Here is a 23,715-nt window from a genome sequence, read left to right as displayed (position 1 = left end):
CCCTGGAGCCAGTGACCCAGACCAAGGCGGACGCCACAGTGTCCTTTGTGGCCTGTGTCAGGAGTCACATGCCAACAGGTCCCTGGACTCTGATTCATCCTGGGGGGCGCTATGCAGAGGCATCAAGACCAGGAGGCGAGCGTCCCCAGGAACCACCTAAGAGGCTGGCTACCGTAACTCGCTTCTCCCCCGGGGGTTTCACAGACATGGGTCCCCACAACTGGCCAGGGCATGCTGTCCCCGAGGGGCCTGCGTCCTTGTCCTGCCTCAAAGCGGGTGAGCCTGGGGAAATGTCTCTGGCCTCCACCAGCCCATCTGCAGGACCTGGAATTAATGAGCCTGTGGCCGGGTGTACAGCACCGAAGCCGGGTCCCTATTTCCCGTCCACTACGGCGGGGGTCTAGCTGTTTGCATCTCTTCTGACCGTAGCCACTGTAATCAGGCCTCCTGCACCCCCGGGAGGACCACTGTGCCTTCCGCGTGGGATGGCGCCAGGAGCCCTACTACAAGCCGGGGCCTGGGGGGCAGAGGGAGCTGGTGCTGGCTGAGGTCTGAGACCCCACAAATGTGCCCACTCTGGCTGCGCAATGTGGGGGGCATCCAGCCGGTCCTGGGTCCAGGTTGTTCCTCCCCTGGGGTCCTTGTGATTTCCAAAACCCATGAGGAGTCGAGGGGGACACATCAGCAGCCCCTCCTGGGTCCCCGGCAACTGGACTCTGTGATGATCTTGACAATGGGGGTTCGGAGGCATCCAGTGAGAGCCGAACGGGGGTCCCGTGAGTGAGACTTGAATCTGGGGGGGAGGTGGGCTTGCCCTGCTTCCATCGCCCTAGCGCAGGTGCAAGTGACTTATTCTCAGGAGCCCAAGAGGGCAGAGGCGGGACTGTTACGATCTCCCAGTGTCTGTGGGTCAGGACTCTGGCTTGGTGTTGCCGGGAGCTCCATTCAGGGGCTCAGGGCTGCGTTCTCATCTGCCAGCTCAACCGGGGAAGACACCCAGGGTGTTGGTGGTTTCACCTCCTGGCAGGTGCAGGCCGGAGACCCAGCTTCCTTGCTGAGGCTGCTCTCCGGTCCGGCCGTCCCTGGGCACGTGGCCCCTCCCAGCATGGCAGCCTCTTCTCCAAAGCCGACAAAAGAGGAGGTCTCACCAGCCAATCTGCCAGAGCGATGGAGCATCTTACATTATGTAACCTCATCTGGGGAGGGGTACCACATTCTTTGGTCTGCGATCGAGCCACAGGTCCTGCCCCCCCTCGAGGTGGGGTTGTGAGGGCCTCTTTCCCGAAGCTGCACAGCGAGCGAGGGTGGGGCTAGAATCCAGCCCTGCCTGTCAACACCGGTCCCCCTGCCCCGCTCTCTCTCCAGGTGAACGTCTGGCTGTAGAAGGGAGGGGAGGGGCAGTGGGGGAAGGAGAGGTGGGGACCCAGGCCCCAAAGCGCCTCAGAGGCTATGCCCAGGCCCAGGGATGGGGCCTCAGCGTCCACCACCGCGGAGGACCAGGGCACCGCTCTGGCCCCACCATCCAGGGGTGGGGTCTCAGCGGCCTCACTCTTCCGGCCTCGTCCGGAGACCAGTTCTAAGCACGGCCTAACTTATTCATGAGGACGGGGAGGAGCCTGATGGCAGCCAGAGCCACCAGCCCGATCGATGGGGCAGCAATAGCGGCAAGCAGCCCCTCTGCGTCTGGGCTCTAATTGCAGGACGCGCGCTTTGCGAGGCGCCCCTGCCCCTAAGTGCGCCCCAGAGAGCACGGAGTTAATCGGTGGTGCGGCTGTTTGCTCCCCGCCCACGGGGAGTCCCCCCGGGTTGTTATCAGACTAAAGTGGCTGATGAAGTGCTAAACAGTGCCCTTTCCAGCAAGCCTCCGAGAGCCCGACTCATGGAAGAAGAGCTCTCCCCTCTGCACAGAGGGGCTCCCCCAAAACCAGGAAGACGGCAGAGGGGCCCAGAGCTCCGCTCGCCACCCATGCAGATGAGCACCTGCCTGCCGGCCTCCAGGGGCCATGAGGCCCATGAGGCTGAGGCCTGGCCCCGACCAGGCCCCTCAGCGCCCTCGCTCCTGCCGCCTCTGTCCAGGCCCCACACGTGGGTCTGCTCTGCAGGGTGGGCAGCTAGAGGCCTCCGGGACCCCACCATAGGTGGGGGAGGGGAGGGGGCTGGGGGACCCTGGGGGAGGGGAAGAGACCCTTTGCACTTGTCTGACGTTGGTCCCCATCCTCACACTGCCCCCTCGACGGTCCTCCAGCGCTGGCCTCCCCGTTGCCCTGACCCCCATAAAGCCCATTCCAGGGCCCACCCCCAGCTCAGGGGCCTGGGCTCCACACGAACATTTCCCAGTTTATTTACTTGTTGAGCAGCTACTGTATTCACAACATTTAAGATTTTAAAAGGAGAGAAAGGGCTAGGTCTGCACCCCAAAGAAGCCAGTGGCTCTATGCGAGGTTTTCATAATCACCAGAAACTGGAAACAACCAAACATCCCTGTGCAGGAGGATGGATAAATAAGCCATGGGGTATTCGTGCAGTGGAATACTACGCGGCAGTGAAAAAGACCACGGCTGCCCACGCCCGATGGACGGGTGTCACCAAACAACGCTGAGTGAAGCGGCCTCACAGGAGTTCCATGCAGGGGGTCCCAGGACAGGCCATGTTTGGTGGATTCACTGAGCTGCTCACCTGGTAAGCAGGCACTTTGTGGGATGTGGCTTTTTTGGCTTTTTTTTAAGCAGAGAAGGGTTTACAGAGAAAAGATTTCCTCTCACTCTGTCCCCAGCCACCCACTTCCCCTCTCACAGACAGTTAATGTTGACACTGCCCTAGGAGTCCTTCCAGAAACATCCTGTACATGTAAGAGCACGTATGGCTCTGCAGGTGATTGTAATGATGACTGAGTCCTAGATCAGCCAAGACCCCCACAGCTGCCCACGGTTTAGTGAGTCATGGCCCCCTTCACTAGGGGCCTTTGCACGTCTCTGAAGGCTTACAGAACGATGCACAAATATAAATGTACACAATTAGTCTGGGGGACAAAAGTATAAAGTTGAGCAAACATTTTCATTCTGTCAGATTCAGCCAACACCAGTCTGGTATACTAACGACCCTGAATGGATGCAGCGGGTGTCAGTTAAAGGACCCGGGAAATGCAAATCATCACCCCAGTGGGATACCGCCTCGCCCATCACTAAGATGGCTAAAGTCAAAAAGATAATTACAAATATTGGTGAGGATGTGGAGAAAGTGGAACCCCCGTGCGTTGCTGGTGGGAATGTAAAATGCTGCAGCTGCTCTGAAAAACAGTTTGGCAGTTCCTTAAAATGTTAAACATGGAGTTACCATACGACCCAGTAATTCCACTCCTAGGTGTATTGAATTGAAACCATACATCCACATGAAAACTAGTATGTGAATGTTCACAGCAGCATTGATCATAACTGCCAAAGAGTGGAAATAACCAAAATGTCCATCAGCTGATGATGGATAAACATGACATAGTGTCTCCATACAATGGAGTATTATTCGGCCATAAAAAAGAATGCAGCTCTGACACCTGCTACACCGGGAATGAACCTTGAAATCACGATGCTCAGTGAAAGAAGCTGGACACAAAAGGTACATATTGTGTGATTCCATTTATAGGAGAGGTCCAGAATAGACAAATCCATCGAGCCAGGAAGTAGATTAGTGTTTCCAGGGCCTGGGATGGGGGATGGGGGCAAGTGGGGACTGCCTGCAAATAAGAATGGGGTTGCCTTTAGGGGAGACAAATATGTTTTTTTTTTTTAAAGAAATTCACGTTCTTTTATTTATTTATTTATTTATTTATGGCTGTGCTGGGTCTTCGTTTCTGTGCGAGGGCTTTCTCTAGTTGCGGCAAGTGGGGACCACTCTTCATCGCGGTGCGCGGGCCTCTCACCATCGCGGCCTCTCTTGTTGCAGAGCACAGGCTCCAGACGCTCAGGCTCAGTAATTGTGGCTCACAGGCCCAGTTGCTCCACGGCATGTGGGATCTTCCCAGACCAGGGCTCGAACCCGTGTCCCACGCATTGGCAGGCAGATTCTCAACCACTGCGCCACCAGGGAAGCCCGACAAATATGTTTTGAAATCACATAACGGTGAGGATTGCAGCGCTCTGGGAATGTACTAGAAACCTCCAAATTGTACACTTTAGAAGGTGAATGGCATGGCATGTGAATTACACCTCCAAGCTGTTCAAAGATGCCGAAGAAGGACCCGGGTCTTGGGCTGCAGGCGCCAGGTGGGGTGAAGGCTCCACTCCGGAGCAGGCGCTGGGACCACCCTGAGCTGGGGCACCAGCACAGCGGGCTCAGTCCTGAGTCCCTGCAACAAGCCCCCCGGAAGCACGTCCTCCTCGGGGGGCCCCCTTTACAGTGGGGTCTGAGGCCCCGGGAGCCGGGGTAAACTGAGTCAAGGAAAAAAGGCACAAACGGGGTTTCCAAGAGGCAGGCCGTCTGGGGCAGTGAATTTTGCACCTTCGGGAGGAAATGGCAGTAAGTAGGGGCCTGGGTGAGGGGGGTCGTCCTTGAGGGGCCCGACTAAGAAACACTTTCCATTATTCATGGATTTTCCAGAAAACCTGAAAGTCCCGCTGTGGATCATCCATGACAAACTGTCTCCAGAAACGTCTCCCAGAATCCAGCGTGACCGGCGGAGCCCGGAGAGAAATGAAGAAGCAGGTCTCTTGTCCAAAAGCAGGAAAAGGTGACACTGGAGGACCAGCAGCCACGGCTGCTCCCGACCTTCCACGGCCTCTCTCCTACTTGTCAGAAACTCTCACCATAATGCAAAGAGATGTTGAAACATTTTTATTGTAGTAAAATACACACAGCCTACAATTTACCACCTTACCCACTTGTAAGTGTAGAGTTCAGGGGCATTAAGCACATTCACATGGTTGTGTGGCCATCACCACCGTCCACCTCCAGAACTTTCTCGTCTTCCCAAACTGAGACTGTCCCCATTACACACTCACTCCCCCGCCCCCTCCCCCAGCCCCTGGCACCCACCCCTCTGCTTTCTGTCTCTGTGAGCCTGACTGCTCCAGGGACCTCGTAGAAGTGGAATCGCACAACGTCTGTCCTTCTGTGTCTGGCTTATCTCACCGAGCGTCACGTCCTCAGAGTTCATCCACGTGGTAGCAGGGGTCAGAGTTTCCTTCCTTTTTAAGGCTGAGTGATATTCCATCGTGCGATGGGCCATGTCTTGTTTATCCATTCACCCATTGATGGACACTTGGGTCACTTCCACCTTTTGGCTGCTGTGAACATAGGCATAGAAGTATCTCTTCAAGTCCCTGCTTTAAATTCTTTGGGGTGTGGACCCAAAAGTGGAATTGCTGCCTCATATGGTGATTCTATGTTTAATATTTTGAGGAAGCATCGTACTGTGTTCCACTGTGGCCGCACCATTTTACATGCCCACCAGCAGGTGTTCCGATCTCTCCACATCCTCATCAACACTCGTTATTTTCCATTTTATTTATCTGTTTTTTATAGTAGCCGCCCTAATAGGTGTAAGGTGGTACCTCACTGTAGTTTCGATTTGCATTTCTCTAATGATTTGTGATGTTGAGCATCTTTTCATGTACTTTTGTCAGTTTGTATATTTTCTTTGGAGAAATGTCTATTCAAGTCATTGAATAAGAATATGAAATTTTCTATTGCTCATGTGTTAATTGGATTGAGTTTTTTGTTGCTGTTGTTGAGTTATAGTTTTTTATATATTTCTGGATATTAACCTCTTATCAGATATATGATTTTTCAAATATTTTCTCCCTTCTGTGGGAGCTCTTCATTCTGTTGATAGTGTTCTTTGATGTACAGAAGTTTTTCATTTTGATGAATTCCAATTTGTCTACTTTTCCTTTTGTTGCCTGTGCTTTTGGTGTCAGTCCCAAGAAATCATTGCCAAATATAATGCCACAAAGGTGTTCCCGTTTGTTTTCTTCTAAGAGTTTTATAGTTTCGCTGCTCTGTTCAGGTCTTTGATCCACTTTGAGTTAATGTTTGTATATGGTGTGAGGTAAGGGTTCAACTTACCCTTACCTCAGTCTTTGGCATGTGGATTTCCAGTTTTCCCAGCGCCATTTGTTGAAAAGACTGTCTGTCCTTTGCCAGTTGAATGGTCTTGGTACCATAGTGGGTTTTATTTGTTATTTAACATCATTCTAGGTAAAAAAAAAATCTTTTTAAATTTCAGTTATTATCATGAATTTTACCATTCACCTTTATACTGCACAATGTCAGTTTTAAATACAAATATAAGGACATTTAACTCATATGCAAAACCACCACATAACACAATTTGTATTTCCTCGCTCATACATCATACGTGTTCTTCTTACTGGAACAGTGGGCTGCGTTTGCCCAGGATGGCTGCCATCCCCATGCTCTTCCAGAACCTTCCCGGTCAAGTGGTCAAGTCCATGTCCCCTCCCCTTGAACCTGGGTGGACCTCAGTGGCTGCTCAGCCAGCACCAGAGCGACTTCCGAGGGAAGGTCATAAAAATGCCGGACGCTGCCACCTTGTTCTCTTCAAAGCCAACCACCTTGCTGGGAAGGAGCCCCGACATGGAGAAGAACCAAGAGCCCCGCCCACACCTCACATGTGAGGGCAAAGTAAACATCTGTTATTGTTTGAAGCCACTAAATTTGGGGATGGCTTGTTACACAGCAATGCGTAACTGATATACCCACCGAGGACTAGACCCTGGGACACTCCAGCATTGCAGCCACTACTGTCCAAACAGAGGCCAGGGCGGGGTGTGGTGTGGTGGGGGAGACCAGGAAGAAGTGGGACGATTCAGGACAAGCTTAGGAGTAGGGTCACCAAAATGGGTGGAATTGAACATGGGGCAGTGGGCAAGGGGCAGTCCTGGAGGGCTGTGAGCTGGGGGGCGGTGGCAGGGCTATTGACTGAGCTGTGGCGTGCTGGGGGAGGACAGGCTGGGGACGGGGCATCTGGGATGCACTTTGGGACACCCCGGAGGGCAGCCAGCTGGCCATGTGGGTCTAGGGTTTGTGTCTGGGAGGTAAAGGTACAAGTCAGGGTAACTGAAGCTGTGTGTGTGGGCGAGACTCTGTCCTTCCCAGGCAGTTACGGGCTGAACTGTGTTCCCCTCCCCCTAATTCATGTTGAAGTCTTAACCCCCAAAACCAGAGACTGTGACCTTATTTGGAAATAGGGTCCTTGCCGATGTAAGTAGTTAAGATGAGGTCCCACTGGAGTGGGGGTGGTCCCTGATGCAATGGCCACTGTCCTTAGAAAAGGGGACATTTGGACACAGACATGCACTGGGAGAGGCCATGTCAAGGGGAAGACAGAGATGGGGTGATGCATCCACAAGCCGAGGAACGTCCGAGATGGGTGGGTCCAGCAGCAGCAGCAAGGGGAGAGCCGGGGGCGGACCCTCCCTCAGAATGTCCAGGAGGAACCCGCCCGCAGACATCTCCATCTCAGACTTCAGCCTCCAGAACTGAGAGACGACACATTTCCGTCGTTCTAAGCCACCGGATTTGTGGTTCTTGGTTCCAGCAGGAATGATCCAGGCCTCAGGGTCCCATCTGTCACCTGGGGGCCGGGGGAAGGAGCTGCACGGTGGAAGCTGGCCTGGTATGTCCTCAGCTGAGGCCCTCGGTGGGGCTGCTAGGCCCGTCTCAGCACCTTGAACCTGGAGCACAGCCGTGTGGCCAAGCAGCGCCCTCCCCCTCCCCCCAGCAGACAGCACAGCAGCCCTGCTGAGAGCCAAGTTTCCAGGGGCAGACTAACATTGATTGAGCATCTGCTGTGTGCTTCACACATGCTTCCAACATGACGACAGACAAACTTCTATTCATCCTTCAAAGCCCAGCTCAGGAGTCACCTCCTCCACAAAGGCTTCCCTTCCCAAACTTTGGGAGTTTGGCAGCAACTCCCAAAGAGAGGGGAAGATCCCCAGCTTGCATGACCCACCTCTTACTTCCCACTGTTGGCCCCTAAACAAAGGGACAGAGCAACGGAAGGTCTTCCCAAGAGGCTGTGAGCACCCAAGAATCTTGTTCATCTCTGTGTCCCAGCACTTGACACAGGGGCTTGCACACAGTAGGTGCTTAATAAATGCTTGTTGGATGAATGAATGGACAGATGTTTGGTCCAGTGGAACTGGGCTGAGTCTCTGAGTTTACTCTTAAGGAGACGAACAAGTCCTCACTTTGCTAAATACAAGGAGAATGTGGCTGGTTGGCGCCCTGCTATGGGCACCTGCTGGCCACCAGAATCTCAGGGGGAATCCAGGAGGGCATCCAGGAGGGCTTCCCGGAGGAGGCGACACCCGAGACCACTCTTTGAAGCACAGGTTTGCCCTGCCTGAGATGAGGAAAGGGAGTGAGGTGGTGGGCGACGAGACTGGCAGGGGGAAGAGGGGGCTGCCCAGGGCCTCCATGATGCCCCACACTGGCAGATGCCACACCCCACGTTGCAGTCCCCACCCTCCCACAGGCCCCATCCTCAAAACCCTGGAGGGTCACCTTTGTGTACACCGAACGGGGGCCTCTGGGAGACAGAGGGGTGTGAGTGTGGGCAGGGGGCCTCTGGGCCTCCCGCCAGTCACCCTGGATGGGGCTGCTCTCCTGCGTGTCCCTGAGCTTGGATGTCCCCAAGCTCCCCTACGACCTCGGGTGACCCCTCTCCCAGCTCTGGGCCTCAGCTCACCGCCCCCGCCCCCCAGGCCCCATCAACACAGGTCACACTTACACCCTGGTCACTTCCCCCAGCTTAACCTCCCCACCCCCAGCAGGTTTGCCCTCACTGCCCTCCTTGCCCCCAGGCCTGCAGCCTCCGTCCAGCCTGGCCCCGATGTTGGCCTGGCCAGCGCCGTCCAGGGTCCCCACCCGGAACACAGCATCAGGCGGGCGGGAGACGGCATCCCTGCCCCGTGTACATCCCGGCTCCTCCGCGGAGTCTGTTTGTTTTCATAACCAATTCAATATTTAAGACCCGGCGAGCCGCTGCCTGAGCTCGCGGGCTCCCCCTTCCTTTGTCTCCACTCCCCTCCGCCCCTGCACCTCCTGACAAACCGAGCGGTTCTGATGGAAAATTCATTAGTGGTCTGCCGCCCCCCTTCCCCCCCGCCCTCCCGCGTTCCCAGGCAGCTCCGCGCCTGATGTGTCAGCCTCTCCATCCTGATTATCTGGAGACGCCAATTTCAAAGAGACATCTTAATAGTGATGTCAACAAATTAATTAGATGTGTTAATGAGCTAAAAGCAACCCAAATTAAATTAATGCAGTAATAAGCGCAGACAGCAAAATTAGCTCCAATTTCTCTAAATGATTCTGAACTGTACACAACACCTCAGCTCGCTAGAACATACCATCCCCCAAAGCTAATCAAGAACCCGGCGCAATTAACTGCTTAATTACAAACAGGCGCGTGCACAGGCAGGCGCACACGCACACACATGCATACACACACACACACACACACGCGCGCGGGCGGGCGGGGAGGATTCTGCCTGGGCCGGCCTGGGGGTGGTGAGGGCTGTAGATCCCCCCCAGATAGCCCAGGTCACCATCCCCTCCCCACCCTTCATGGATCTGGGAGGCCCAGCCTTTCCAGCGCGGAGGTGCGTGCTGTGGACAGTGTCAGGTGTCTGCACCAGGCCAGGCAGGGAGAAGGGACAGCTGGAGGGCTCCCCCAGCGCCCCTGGGCATCTGCCTGGTGGGGGGGGGGTTGGCCGAGGTGGAGGAGGGAAGAGGGAGGAGGGGACCCAGTCGGAGGCAGAGGAGCAGGGGAGGGGCAGCGCGAGCTGAGTTGTTTATTGCTTGCATCAGAATCTGAGTTGCAACTAAAAAGCTAATTGTCCAGCCCGGCTGATTTCCCACCGGGCAGGGAGAGCTGCTAATAGCTTCCAAGCAGCTCAGGTACCTGATTAGCTGTAATTGCTGCTGGAGACCGGAGAGGGGTGAGGACAGAAGTGGAGAAGGGGGCGGGGAGGGGGAGACAGGGTGTGGGTGCAGAGTGAGGCCAGATGGAGGGCGGGGCCGGGTGGGAGGGGCCAGGCAGGTGCCGGGGGCAGGGAGGGCCGTGGCCAGAGGAGGTGAGGGAAGAGGCAGAGGTGACTTGGGAAGGGCCGGCCCCCCAGCAGCCTCTCTGAGGACCACCCCCCATGCACACACCACGTGTGGGCCCAGGACCCAGAGCCGGGGGGTAGGAGCAGGCCCAGAGCTGTACACGGTCGGCGCCAACAGGCAGGGGCTGGAGCAGCTGCCCCCACGGGCCCTGGGCTGGCAGGCAGCTCAACCAGGACCCCCACCCATCTCCCACCCTCCCGCCTTTTAGAAGGGTGAGTTCAGTCTCCTTAGCCAAGGAGCTTTTTGTTCATTTCTGATCGATTTGGGGAGGAGTGAAGGAGCTGATTAATTAGCCCCGCCCATCACCGACCAGCTCCACCCACCCCGGGCACCCCAGCCCCCTGGAGAATGGCTCTCCCCAGAGCAGGGCAGCGGCGGGGTCCCCAGGAGGACCACACATAGGGGTCGGGGCAGGGGGCTGAGAAGCGCTATCGGCCTACAAGCCACCCTCTTCCCCATGCAGGAACCCTCCTCTCTCTCCCGCCCTGTCCTTCCCTCCTCATTTCCTGGGTGTTTTTCGCTCACGCATTTGTTTGTTTTTCAACTTATTGATTCATTTAAAATATATTCATTTCCATCCTTGCTCCAAACTGGAAGGAAGGTGACACCACCTCATTAACCCACCGCCGGCCACAAGCTGCACCCCCCGTGGTGGCACCGCACCCCCGGGGACCAAGGTGACTGTCACGCCCCTGCCCTGGCTGAGCTCCTGGGTGCTGAGCCCCTGACATGCGCGCTGTTGATGGAGCGCAGGGCCCTGGGGGAGGCTGCGCACCTGTGCAGAGGACAGGCCCCGGGAGGTGGCTTCTGGGGGGAGGGTGTGGATTAGTGGGGTGCCAGGCATCACATGGCAGGAAAATGGGGGGGCTGGTGGGGCCCCAAGGGGCCTGGCTCCTCATGAGTCCCAGAGCCAGGCCTCACCCCCTTGGCCTCCTCTTTCAAACCTGCAAAATGGGGGCATCACAGCCGTGCTTTCCAGGAACAAAAAGGCTCAGGGTCTTCAGGGCCAGAAGACACGGCGGCCACCCAAGGCCACCGAGGCCACATGCCCGCGGATGAGGTGCTGCGAAGCACTCACGAGGGCAAGTGGGTCTGTGCCCACCTGGCGTCGGAGTGTGTGGCCCCCACGGGTCCAAATTCCCAGGCTGGGGCCTCGCTCCATTCTACAGGTGGGGAGATTGAGGCTGGGGGGCCGGGGGTGGATATTGCTCAAGGTCACACGGGCCCTCTGCACGTCCCCCTCCAGGGCTGAGTGGTCACCTTTGGCTGTCGTTTGAGGATTTTATTTCCCAGCAGCAAGAAAGGATTGTTTTGGTCGGCAAGTGTTCCAATGAGCTTTCCCCTCTCTGGGCAGGGGTGAGTCCCAGAGCACCCCCCGGGGTGGGGACAGCAGGGGTGGGAGGAGCTGTGGGCAGGTGATGGAGAAGGGGCGGGGCCACACGTCGGCCAGTCAGGTGGCTGGAAGTGGCAGCCACATGGCCACGCTTTAGTCTCCATCGTCTGACACGGGCAAGTGGGCGGGGGGCTTCTGTGGACGGGGAGGGCCCTGTCGCATCGCCCAGGTGCAGACAGCTGCATGTGCGGGCCGGCCGGCGGGCCTCGGGGAGCCTGGCGTTGGCGTGTCGGTCACACACCTGGAGGCCGCCCAGGCTCCCACAGCCCACGCCAATTAGGAACTCACTTTACATTATTTTAATTTGTCTCTGGGGCCCTGGAAGGAAAGTCATGCGATTATTATTATTATTATATTTTGGCTGGAAACTGCAGCCACCATTATATAAATTACATATAGTTGAATCCACCAGTTTCTTTTAAACAACCATGTTTTCCCTTCCCCAGCAACGGGCAGCTTCTCCTCACCACTCGCCTCCGTGCCCCTGGTGAGAACTTTCTGGCCCTGGGAGGAGGAGGGAGGCCTGCAGACCACCCAGACCGCCTCACCCACGGGGGACAGGGGGCTTTGAAATCCAACCCTTGTGGGTCTGCCCCTGCGGCACCACTGCTCGCTGTGTGACCTCGAGCTAGGTGCCTACCCTCTCTGAGCCTCAGTTTTCTCACCTGTGACAGCCTCTGCCTCAAAGGGCTGGCGTGAGGTTTAAAGGCAATAATGCCTAGATCGCCCTCGGGGTGGTGCCCACGGGGAGCATCCTGCTGGGAGAACTCGGTGTCCAGCCACCCAGCCCGCAGCACGGGCACCTAATCCTGGGGTCTGTTTTGTCAGGTGTGGGGGACACACAGACTCAGAAGTGATTGTCCTGAAAGAATAACTTCGTGTTATGATCACAGCCCCCTGGAAACAAGAGGCCGCACACACGCAGGGCCACGCCAGGAAGCTCCGGGGTCAGGCAGGAGGCAGGGGCAGGGGCGCTTCGGGCCAGGGGCTGTCCCTGGTGGTCTGGGAGCTGCCGGAGATGAGGGCAGGTGGACCGTGGCCGGGAGTGTGCCAGCCTGTGGGGCAGGGGGTGGGGCAGGCTCTGCATTAGGCGTTTGCCTCTGAAAACACACTCTGGCAGGTGAGTCCTGTGTCTAGGACTTGGCTAACCCTGGGGAGGGCTTAGCAAGGCCCCGGATGTCAGAGCACCAAACATACAGAAAATAAGAAAACACAGTTAATACAACGGCATCAAAGTGATGCCAGCGACTGATCCCTCTGTGAGGGCTGAGAGAGGAGGCTACCGCAGAGCACAGGTGGGGACGCCGAGGCCCAGGGGGAAGCCACGTGCGTGAGGTCCCCCAGGGAATTGGGCAGGGCCCGGCGAAGACCAGCCTAGGGTGGCCTCAACCTCCTTGGGCTTCGGGCTGTTGAGAGAGAGAGGGAGGAGGCTGCCGGTGGGTTGGACGTGGGTGGACGCAGGCCGTGTTGGTCTGTGTCAGGGTCCCACGATGCCGTATCTGTGGCACACGGGTGCATAGCCAGGGCTCCACAAGCAGTTGTTCTCTGGGTGACGGTGGACAAGCCCCCGCCCCCTCCAGCCCTGTCTCCCTGTCCACACTGCGGGGGGTGCCATGTTGGGGCAGGGGCTGGGCTCTCAGATGGCACATGCCCCTCGCCCTGGCACCCTTGCTTCTGGGAACGTATCCCACGATGCTCTCGGACACGGGGCCCAAGTGGTACCCCAGCTGATCCCCGCACACCCCGTTTGACGGTAACCGCCTGGAAGCGACTCACAAAGGGGCTGGTGGGCTGGGGCTGCAGACAGGACCCTGCGCCGGACCCTGCGCCGGCCAGCAAGACGCAAGACGGACGCTGTCACCGTGGGGAAAGGGGGAGGTCAACTTTATTCCTCATACAACCACAGGGTGCTTCTGGATACACAAGAGACCGCTGGCAGGACTGGCAGCCCGGGATCCGCAGTGAAAGGGAAACTTATTTGTCAGCCCATCCCTTCTGTGCCCGAGATTGTTTTCTACCATGTACCTGTGTTACTTTCTTTTTAAAGAAATTTCAAGCACTTCTAAGTGTACATCCAAGAAAATTGAGAACATTTGTCCATGCAAAGATCTGTACACGGGTGTTCAAAGAAGTGTGACTTACAATAGCCAAAACGTGGAAACAGCGCAAACGCCCATCACAGGATGAGTGGATAAACAAATGTGGTGCATCGGCACCAAGGAATATGATTCAGCCTCAGAAAGGAAGGAAGCACTGACCCCGCTACAACATGGATGAACCTTGAAGACGTATACACAAGAGTGAGAGAAGCCAACACAAAAGGACACATACCCCACTTATTAAAAAAATGCCCAGAATAAGCAAATCTACATAAACAGAGAGGGCTGGGGGTTGGGGAGGACGGGTAGCAGGGCTTCTTCCGGCGGTTATGACAGCGTTCTGGGATCAGGTAGCGGTGATGGTCACACTGCTCTGTGTGTGCACTGAAAACACTGAACTATACACTTCAAAGAAGAGCGTTGTACTGTACAGTGTGTGAGTTTCCCAGGGCTGCTGTAACAAAGCACCACAAACTAGGTGACCTGAAACCACAGGTCCTGGAGGCCAGAAGCCTGAGCTCAAGGTGTCGGCAGGGCCAGCCTCCCTCCAAATACTCTAGGGGAGGGTCCTAGAGTGCTTGCCTGCTTGCCTCCTGCGGGGCAGGGGGCATCCTTGGCTAGTGGCCGCATGTCTCCAATCTCTGCCCGCGTCTTCCTGTGGCTTCCCCTCTTCTTGTAAGGACACCAGTCACCCTGGATTAGGGCCCACCCTAAAGACCTCATCTCAGTTGGATTACCTCTGCAAAGACCTTATTTCCAGCCAAAGTCCCATTTACAGGTACTGGAGGTTAGGACTTCAGCATATTTTTCAGGGGTCACAGTTCACCCCACCGCATATGTGATTTGTATCTCAATAAAGCCGTTATTTATTCTAGAAGGTTTTAAACAATAGAATATAAAAAGAGAGAGAAGAAATATATCCCAGTGTAGGGGCACGGAGCCTGAATCAGTTGGGGAGGTGACCTCACAGAGCAGACGGGACACCCCGCTGGGGAGACCTCTGCCACCCTGGGCTCTGTGATAATCTCTCGAACGTTCCTGAGAACAGCAGCAGTGATAACCGTATCCCTGGCCTGCGTCTTGGTCCCTCCTCCTCTGTCCTGAATCACCAGGCCTTCCTCTAAGGTCCGCCCCTGACCTGCCCTTGAGCTCTGGCCCCGCCCACCCCTCCTGGCTCCTCCCTCCCCACCCCCCACCCCCCGCAGGCCTGTCAGGCACCCACGTCCCCAACTTGTAAAGTAACAACCTGTCACACGCACAACCTCTTTGCACCCAAAATGTTCTCTGATCTGTGTAAACTGCAATTGAAGCTGCAGCGCTTGATATTAATATCTTTTGTTTGTGTGTCAGGGTTCTGCAGAATCTAATTAAGGCGTGTTCTCTGCGTATCCGGGGTGTTGGAACAATTCCACGGAGTAGACAATGCAAGCTGTTGACCTGCAAGATAAACTGTGCTTGTGGAGGATTTGGGGGTGGCGGGCAGGGGGCACACGGCTGTTCTTTTCTGCTGGGGCACCAGCCTCCCTGCCTACGGGCCACCCCTGTGTGTGGGTGGCAGAGGCATCTTCACTGGGGGGCGTTTATCACAGCAGCGGTTTTCTGTGTGTACTTCTGTGTATACACACGTGCACACGCACAGGTACACACGCACGTGGGAGCTAGGCCTCCCTGGCCAGGCGACTCCTGTCTCAACAGCCCTCTCCCTGCGGTGTCTGCGAGGTGCGAGTACTGACCCATTACACAGATGGGGAAGCCGAGGCCTGTGATGAATGTGTTCAGGTGGGAGCTTGGCTGACTCTGAGCAGCCACTGGATGCCAGAACAAACCCACGTCTGGGAGGGCTGGGCCTGGGCTCGGACCGGGTCAGGTGAAGACACCCAGCCCACCCTCCAGCGCAGGCCCAGGTGAAACTGTCATCCCTCCTGGACAGACGGGGAAACCGAGGCCCAGAGAGGGCAGGGGCTTGTCCATGACACACAGCGAGCTGGTGGCAGAGCTGGGCCCTTCCTGACCCTGCGGCCCACAGCCTGGAGGCTGAAAATAAGTGTCCTTCAGTTCGAGGGCAGCTTTGGGACCCCTGGACCTGAGGTCCTGGCCCCATGTGCGGTGACCTTGGCCAGCGCCCGGCCCACTGCGACTTCAGTTACTCCCTGGGAGGAAGGGGTGAGGAGAGCATCACGGCAACGCGGCCTGCCCGCCAGCCCTGCCCGAGCGGCGCCCAGTGGGGGCGGCTGCTTGGAGCTGCCGCCATCACCGCTCCTGTCCCAGCTCCAGGGCCGGCGACTCCACCGCCCTGCAGTGTGCCCACTCCAGCCCGCCCACCCGCCCAGCTCAGGACCTGCCTGCCCGCCAGTGCGCCATATAGAGTTGTTCGCTCCAGGTTGGGGGGGCATCCTTTGGGCTTTCCTCTCGCCATCTGCAAGATGCAGAGGGGATCCCAGACTCTGAGTGCCCCGAACAGAGAAAACCAGAGGCCAGGTCTGCTGAAGTCCGGGTGGGGAAAGACTCCAGGACCCGGGATGCAGGTGGAGGAGGCCACCCCGACGGGGCACACGGTGAGGACAAAGGCCTGCAGACAGCCTGAGCTCGGGATTCAGGGCAGAGCAGGTGTTTGGGTGAGAAAACCAGTGTGACCGTGCGCTGCGCGGGTCTGCGCCCGTGTGTGCATGTGTGTAATGGATGGGCAGGCACGCGGCTTACGTGTGCATGCAATCGGGTGCACGCAGCATCCGTGCACAGCGTGTCCGGCTCTGCACGAGGAATACCTGCTTCGCGGACCCGGCAGGGCCTCACCGCCCGCGCCCCTTAGGAAAAGCCGCAGCTCCACCTGCCGGCCGTGCTCCGGGCTGCACAGAGGGCGCGGGGCGGGGCGCGAGGCCCCGCCCCTCCACCCGAGGCCCCGCCCCGACGAGTCCGGCCTCGCCGAGACCCCGCCCTCTTATCCCCGCCCCCACCAGGCCACACCTCCCGGTGCCCCGCCCCCGCCCCTGGGGACGTGGCTCGGGAGGCGGCTCTGGGACCTTGACCCACTGGTGCCTCGGAGAGGCGGGCACCTGGGTCTGGGCTTTTGAGGTCCCGGCTGAAGTGGGGACAACTGCGAGGATTAAACACGCACCAGGGGGACAGTGAGCGCACCGCCCCGATATGGCCCCATTTCACAGATGCGGAAAACAGTCACCCGCCAAGGTCCCACGGGGGGCGAGGCCGAGCGGGCTTTGAGCCCGGCAGCCTGGGTGCAGTGTGCATTCAGCCACGACCAGCAAAGTGAGATGTATTTGTTAACTATTAACTATTAATGAACCCATTCGCCCTCACACCGCTTTGTGGAGGTACGCTGACAGCCGCTGCAGGAGTGAAGGGCTGAGAATTGCCTGTATCCGGAAGTGACCTGGCAAGACTCACCCCCGCCTTCTGGGCAGTCTCCAGTACCTGACGTGGGCAGGAATTTGGGGTGCGGGCGGGAACGGTCAGGATTTCAGAGCAAAGTCAGTAGTGCTTGACCCCCTATAGGCTTCAGTTTCCACACTGTACAGTGGGGTGGGTAGGGGGAGCCAGAATAGACATTTTCTCAGGTTCTGTCCCTGCGGCTCGCCCCCCACCCCCAAGGCACTGCAGGATGCCAGGAATCCGTGAAGGACTGAGCTGGTGCAGGGACTGGGGGTTCAGGTGGTCTATCCCCTGGCCCAGCCCCCCGAGGGGTCCCTCCCGATGCCCATGGCTGTCCCTGACGGGAAGCTTGAGCGCCTCTGCCGGCATCTGCTGCCCAGGGCCCCACCCCCTCCATCCCCCTCCATCCGCCTCCATCCCCCTCCATCCCCCTCCATCCCCCTCCATCCCCCTCCAAGGAGGAGGCATCTCCGAGGGTACGGGGCTGCCAGGGGCAGGTGGCGTCGCCCCGGTGCCAGCCCAGCTGAAATCGCCAGAGGAGCCGGCAGAGCCTGCTGCCCCAGAAAGCCTCTTCCAAGTGCATGCAGCCCTGCCCCGGGGCGGCCAGGAGGTCATGCTGGGGAGACCCGGAGGTGGGGGGCAGGGGCAACTGCCGGCCTGGCTCAGCAATATCCCTGACAAGCTTGACCTTGGGCAAGGCCCTCTGCCTGGCCTCCTCCTCTCCTGGGCCCCAGGCCCCTGTTAGCCGAACTCCTGGCCACCAGCTACCGTGTCACTCGGGGGCCCAGTCACACACAGCTCCATTCACACCCCAACTGTGCCCCTGACTGGCTGTGTGGCCTCGGGCAGGTCGCCTCCCTTCTCTGAGCCTCAACGGCCTCGTCTGGAAAATGCGCTGACACCTGGGCTGGCTCTGGCCGGCGTGTGGGCCCAGAACCGGAGCCCGGAGCAGAGGAGGGCAGTTCTGCAGCCCTGGGTCTGACTACAGCAGGTCTCAGGAGGTCCCACCGTGCACGGGTGCAGCATCGGACGCAGGCCACTGCTGTCCACTCCGTCCTCACAACTGGCCCAAGAGTCAGGCCAGAGTGCCCTCCCAAGGAAGTGACGAGTCAGCTGTAAGCAGGATCGAAGTGGATCACGGCACCCCATCCTCAGGCCCAGGGGTCCCCCCGTCTCACACCTGGCCTGGCCCGGGTCCTGGACACTGGGACTTCTGGAGAGAGGAAGTCCACACAGTTCGCAGATACTTGGAACGTGGCTCCTCCTCCCAGACAGGGGCGCAGCTGAGCACTTCAGCCCATTTTATGGACGGGCAGCCCAAGGCTGAGGCAGAGCTGGGGGGGGACCCCGAAGTGTGCGTGCCTCTGAAGCCCACCGCCGTCTGGACACAGCATGGGTGGCACAGCCACCCGGCCCCGCTAGCGCCCGGCACGTGGCACCTGCGGCCCCTTTCACCACGGTCACATCCCCACACCGACGCACAGGCCCCTCTGGGGCCCCAGAGAACAGCAGGAGCAGAGAGGTCGGGCACCTGCTTTCCTCCATCCTTGGGTTCAATCCCCAGCCTGCTCAGGTCAAGGAGGCCTGAGGCCAAGGGCTCAGAACTAATGTCCCTCCAGGCTGTAACCATTTGCCCAATCCCCCTCACACACACATGTGCACACACATATGCATACAGGTGTGCCCAGGCTCACACCTGCCCACCCACCCGCCACAGGTGTGCCTGCTAGGGTGAGCTGAGTCAGGCACCTACTTTTGTACGTTCAGACACTGGGCAGCCAATATAACCCTACAAACATCCACTGCAGTTGCTGGATGGATGGAAGGATAGATGGGGCAGGAGGGACAGACAGATGGACAAATGGAAGAGTGGCTGGTGGGTAGAGAGACTAAAACTAAGAGTGACCAAGTACACTGCTGACACCCCCTTGTTTCCCGGTGGAGGTGGGTTACTCTGAGGCCTGCTATGAGCCCATTTCATAGATGAGGCAACAGAGGCAGGAGGTAGGAAGTGACTGGCACAGGGTCATACAGCGAGCTCTCAGTGACGCCCAGGACCTAGTCCTCAGGGAGGCACCTGCCTGGCCTAAGTGGCACAGGTGGTGTCGGCACCACAGCCACGCAGATCCCCTGAGACCACAGATGGGCACCCAGGGCACTCTGGCACCTCCGGCAGTCCTATCCTGGCGGTCCACCTCCTCCCCTGGGCCTGCATGTCAGGCCTCAGTGACCTGAGGACCTGCCCCACCCACCTCTCTAGAGCCCCCCTCACCACATGGGCCAGACACGAGGGGCTCAGAAGCAGGGCACGGTGGGACGAAGGGCGGGAACTCTGCCCACTCACGGCAATCACAGTGCAGCGTTACACGGGAGCTGGTAATTAAACACTGGAGCATCATCAGACACCCCAGCACGGTGCCTGATGAATTAATTACCAGAACACCAGACCCCCCACTTTTCAGCCTCCCCACTGAGTGTGGAGTGGTGGCCCTGAGCTCTCAAGTGGGGGAGACATTCTAGGACAGCAGATCCCACCCTCACGGCCTCCGCAGCCCTCCGCAGGCCCCCTCCCGCCCCCAGCTCCGTCAGCCACCCACGCCCATCCAAGCGCCCAGGCCAGAAACCGAGGTCCTCCTGGCCCCGCTCCCCAACTGCTCCAGACTCAGCTCCTGAGCCGCCCACCTGCCCCTCCCCTCACCGTCCTCTGGCCACCCCAGCCCCTCTCCCCCTCCCCTCCTGCACCCGAGTCCCGTCCATCCCACCCTAAAGGGCCTGGACGCAGCCACTGCCCACACTGGCCTCCTGCTCCCCCACACCACCTCCCCAGGCAGCCAGACTCATATTCTCAAAACCCAGATCTGATGGTGGGAATCTTCCTCCAGAAACCCAGAACCCCAGTCTAACCACGGGGAAAAGCTCGGACAAACCCAAATCGAGGGGCGCCCTGAAAAATACCTGACTAGTACTCCTCAAACCTGCCAAGGTCCTCAAAAGCAACGACAGTCACAAAACAAAGGAGGCCAAGGAGACGTGAGGACGAAATGCATGTGGGATCCTGGAACAGAAAAGGGGATTAGCGAAAACGAGGAAATCTAAGTAGAGCGTGGGATTAACTACCAGGAAGGTACCAGCCAAGGTGTCTCAGCGCTGACACCCACCGGAGTGACGTAAGGTGTTAACATGAGGGGGAATGGCGTGCGCGTGAGCAGGGACCCTCCGTGCTGTCTTTGCAACTGCTCTGTAAATCTAAACTATTGTAAAATAAAAATTTGTTTCAAAATGAGAGAGTACGTACAAGGGATCTGATTAAAGTACAGTGAAATGTTCACAGTTGTTTAATCTTGGTGGTGGGTCAATAAGTATCTATTATATTGTTTTCTGTGTGTTTGAAATGTCTCATAATTCAACATTTAAGAAAAAACAAACCCAGATCCAATATGTCACCCTGGCCTGACACCCTCCAAAGTCTCCCTTGAACTTCAGGATTAAGTGCAAAATTCTTAACCCCGCCCACAAGACAGAACAGGACCCTCCCATCCGCCACTCTGCCCCTGACATCACACAGGGCCTGGCCAATCCCAGTGTCTGGCCGCCTGATGTCACGCAGGGCCCGGTGCCTTCCCTTCCGCCCTGTTCTGGCCCCTGGACCAGGCTCCCCTTCTGCAACTCTGGCAGGTTCAGCCTTGGCAGGGAGGGGTCACAGGTCCCAGACCACCGTGAGGTCACCTCACTGGACATCACTGGTTGTGGTTCACGAAGCCCTTCCCTCCCCCAGGCCTGGGTCTGGGGGCCACCTGTGAGGCAGGCATCGTTCTCCCATTTCACAGATGGGGAAGCTGAGGCTGCCCAGTGATCAGAGGGATGTGGGCTAGAGTCCAGAGTCTGTCCCCCGGACCAGCGCTCTCCACCACGCTGCCCTCCCGGCCGTGGTTTCCCACCTGTGAAATGTTCCAGGGGCCATGAATGCAGCCTGCTGCCCAGCCTGGGTGGAAGAAATTGTCAGGCCCTTGTGTTCTGGGCCCTGTTACCTCTCCCCCCTCGGGTGAAGGACACCATATTAATCAATCGATCCATCAACTGATTACTTAGGCAAAAATTTCCTGAGCACCTAGTATGCGCCAAGCCCTGGGGATACAGCAGCAACAGATCAAGGCCCTGCCATCGTGGGGCTTGTGTTCTGTGTCAGGGCGGGGGGCGCACAGTAAGCAAGCAGGCGCATGATGTACTGACTGGAGGTGTGTGACCGAACACAGGAGGGAGAGCGGATGGGACATCATGGGAGGGTTCCTGGGAGACCCCCTGAAAAACCAAGATGTCCTTGAGGAGGTGAGGGAGCCAAGCAACGACTCCAGGAGGGACATCCCAGGCTGGCAAGAGCAGATGCAAAGGCCCTGAGGCAGGAGCTCACCTGCCCTCTCTGAGAACAGCAGAGAGGCCGGCGCTGCTGGAGCAGAGTGAGGGGACGCGAGGAGAGTGGTGAGGGCGGCTACTAACCCCAGGGCCCCCTGGGTGAAAAGCCCCCCGGGAGGACACAGGTGGTCACAGGCCACAAAAGGCCAGGCTGCTGGAGTCTAAGGACCGGCCAGCTGGTGGACCCTGGGTGTCATGGGCACCAACGGCACCGGGCTCATCCACCATCTTCAGAGGTGCCTCTGGTTTGGTGAATGTCCCCCCACCACCAACCCCACCACAGGACTGGCAGGGAAATGGTCTTCAGCGTCTGCACAGACCAACTCCCGTCGTACCAAAGGGAAACCGAGGCCCCGAGGCATAAGCCCTGGCTCAGATCCCTCAGAAACTCAGAACAAGCTGCTGGGACCAGCTCTTGGGTCCCCTGCTTCCTCGGCCAGGTGTGTACAGGTTGGCAGGCAGGTGCGTTGCTTACCTGGTGGGCGGGTGTCCCAAGGCACAGCAGAGTGTTTTGGTGGGAGAACTTGGCCCTGTGAGGCCACGGCCCTGTGAGGCCAGCTGGGCCCACCAACTTGGCTTCAAGAAAGGGAAACTGAGGCCCCAAGAGGGCCTGCCCCTTCCTAAGATGCTCCAGTGCACCTGGGTCAGCTGGCCCCCCATCTTCCTGCCCTACCGCCCGGCCTCGTGACAAAAAGAAGCCTGGGCCTGGGGCTGCGGCCCACCCTGGACTCACCCTGCCCCAGCCTCCGAGGAACAATTTACCTTTCAGAGCCGGTCCAAGATATTAATTAAGATAAATCTACCTCAATTTTGAGATTCTCTTATCATGTAATTTATCAAAATTATGTTAATTATTTCTGTAGGGCAGCAAAATTATTACCTCTTTTGTGTCTGATTTGTATTAATATTCATAATTTAATAATTCAGCATCCTGGCCATCTGGTCCTGGAGCAGCTCCCTCCCATCCCTCAGTCCCAGCCGAAGCGTCCCCACCGCACCCGCCCAGTGTCCCTGGGGCTGGGCCTGCCCCTCCCCACGCCTTCCGCGTCCAGCCCGGTGGCCACTGCCCCCCGCCGCCCGCCCCAGGCCCGCCCGCCCCCAGCGCCCGCAGGTTGGAGCGCAGGTACCGCGCACACGCCGCCACCCTCGCCTGGCAGGTGAGCCAAGCTGAATTGACATTTTCCACACTTTGTGAGTTTTACACTGTAATTTGACATAATTAATGCCTACATTACTGCTGATAATTTAGCTAGTTAATTAAACTCGGAGGAGATAATTAAGGAAAGGCTACTGCTTGGATTGCTAATTGTTTTTGTCATTATTTCAGGGGCCGACAGCTGCCGGCTGAGTCATCCTGTTTTGTCAGCTGACGGGTCATGTGACACAGGGGTCCCCCGGGGGCCCCCCCACTTCCAGGGGAGGGAGGCACGCAGCCGGCTACCTGGCTGCTGCCTGGAGCCCCGCCAAGCACTGCTGGCCAGTCCCGCCCTTCCCCCTTCTCCCCTCCCCACCTGCCCTCCCACTCCCCCTCCTCCCCTCCCCCCTCCTCCCCCTCCCCTCCTCCCCTCCCCCCTCCTCCCCCTCCCCCCCACACGGAGCCCCTGCCTGAGAGCTGGCCTGGGGTCACTCGAAGGTCAGCCTGAGCAAGCCAGAGGATGTTGGGGGGACCCCTCCCAGCCCCACATCCAAGCCCAAGGGCTGAAGTGGCCCTGGCAGCACCCCAGTCTTCTGCAATGGTCAGAAAGGAGGTAGGACTTCCTGGGCCCACTGGAAGTCAGAATAGATTATCCCACATGGCAGAGAATGACGGGAGATTGTGGGAGCAGGGGAGGGGGAGAGAGGACGGTGGGGCGGGGCTGTGAGCCCAGCTCTTTGACATTGATGGGGTGGGCGGAGCTGGGTTTGGAGAAGTTCTCTGACTCTGCTCCAACCCTACCAAGGCCCCATGCCACCCACCCACCTGGTGGCAGGTAGATCTGAAACCAGAGGAAAGGGGGAGCTGCTGAGCTCCCCACCCCGCCACGGGCCACACTCCCTGGGACCGGCCGACAGCACCTCCTGCATACAAAGTCACCTGCAAACAGGACAGCGTGGGGTGTGTCGCTGTCACCCGGTGTCTCCATTTTGCAGGGAAGCCGGGGCCCTGCTCGAGGCCACACCACAGACCGGATGCAGGCCCTGTGGAGGGCGGGGAGCAGGAGGACAGACGCTGGGCCCAGAGCCACACGGTCCCGGATGCGCTGGGACAGCAGCTCTGCCCCCTGAGCAGGCCCTGAGGAGGGTATGACTGTGTGTGCA

Source organism: Balaenoptera ricei, chromosome 15 (assembly GCF_028023285.1).
Source record: "Balaenoptera ricei isolate mBalRic1 chromosome 15, mBalRic1.hap2, whole genome shotgun sequence".
NCBI lineage: Eukaryota > Metazoa > Chordata > Mammalia > Artiodactyla > Balaenopteridae > Balaenoptera > Balaenoptera ricei.
This window is presented reverse-complemented; position numbering follows the sequence as displayed.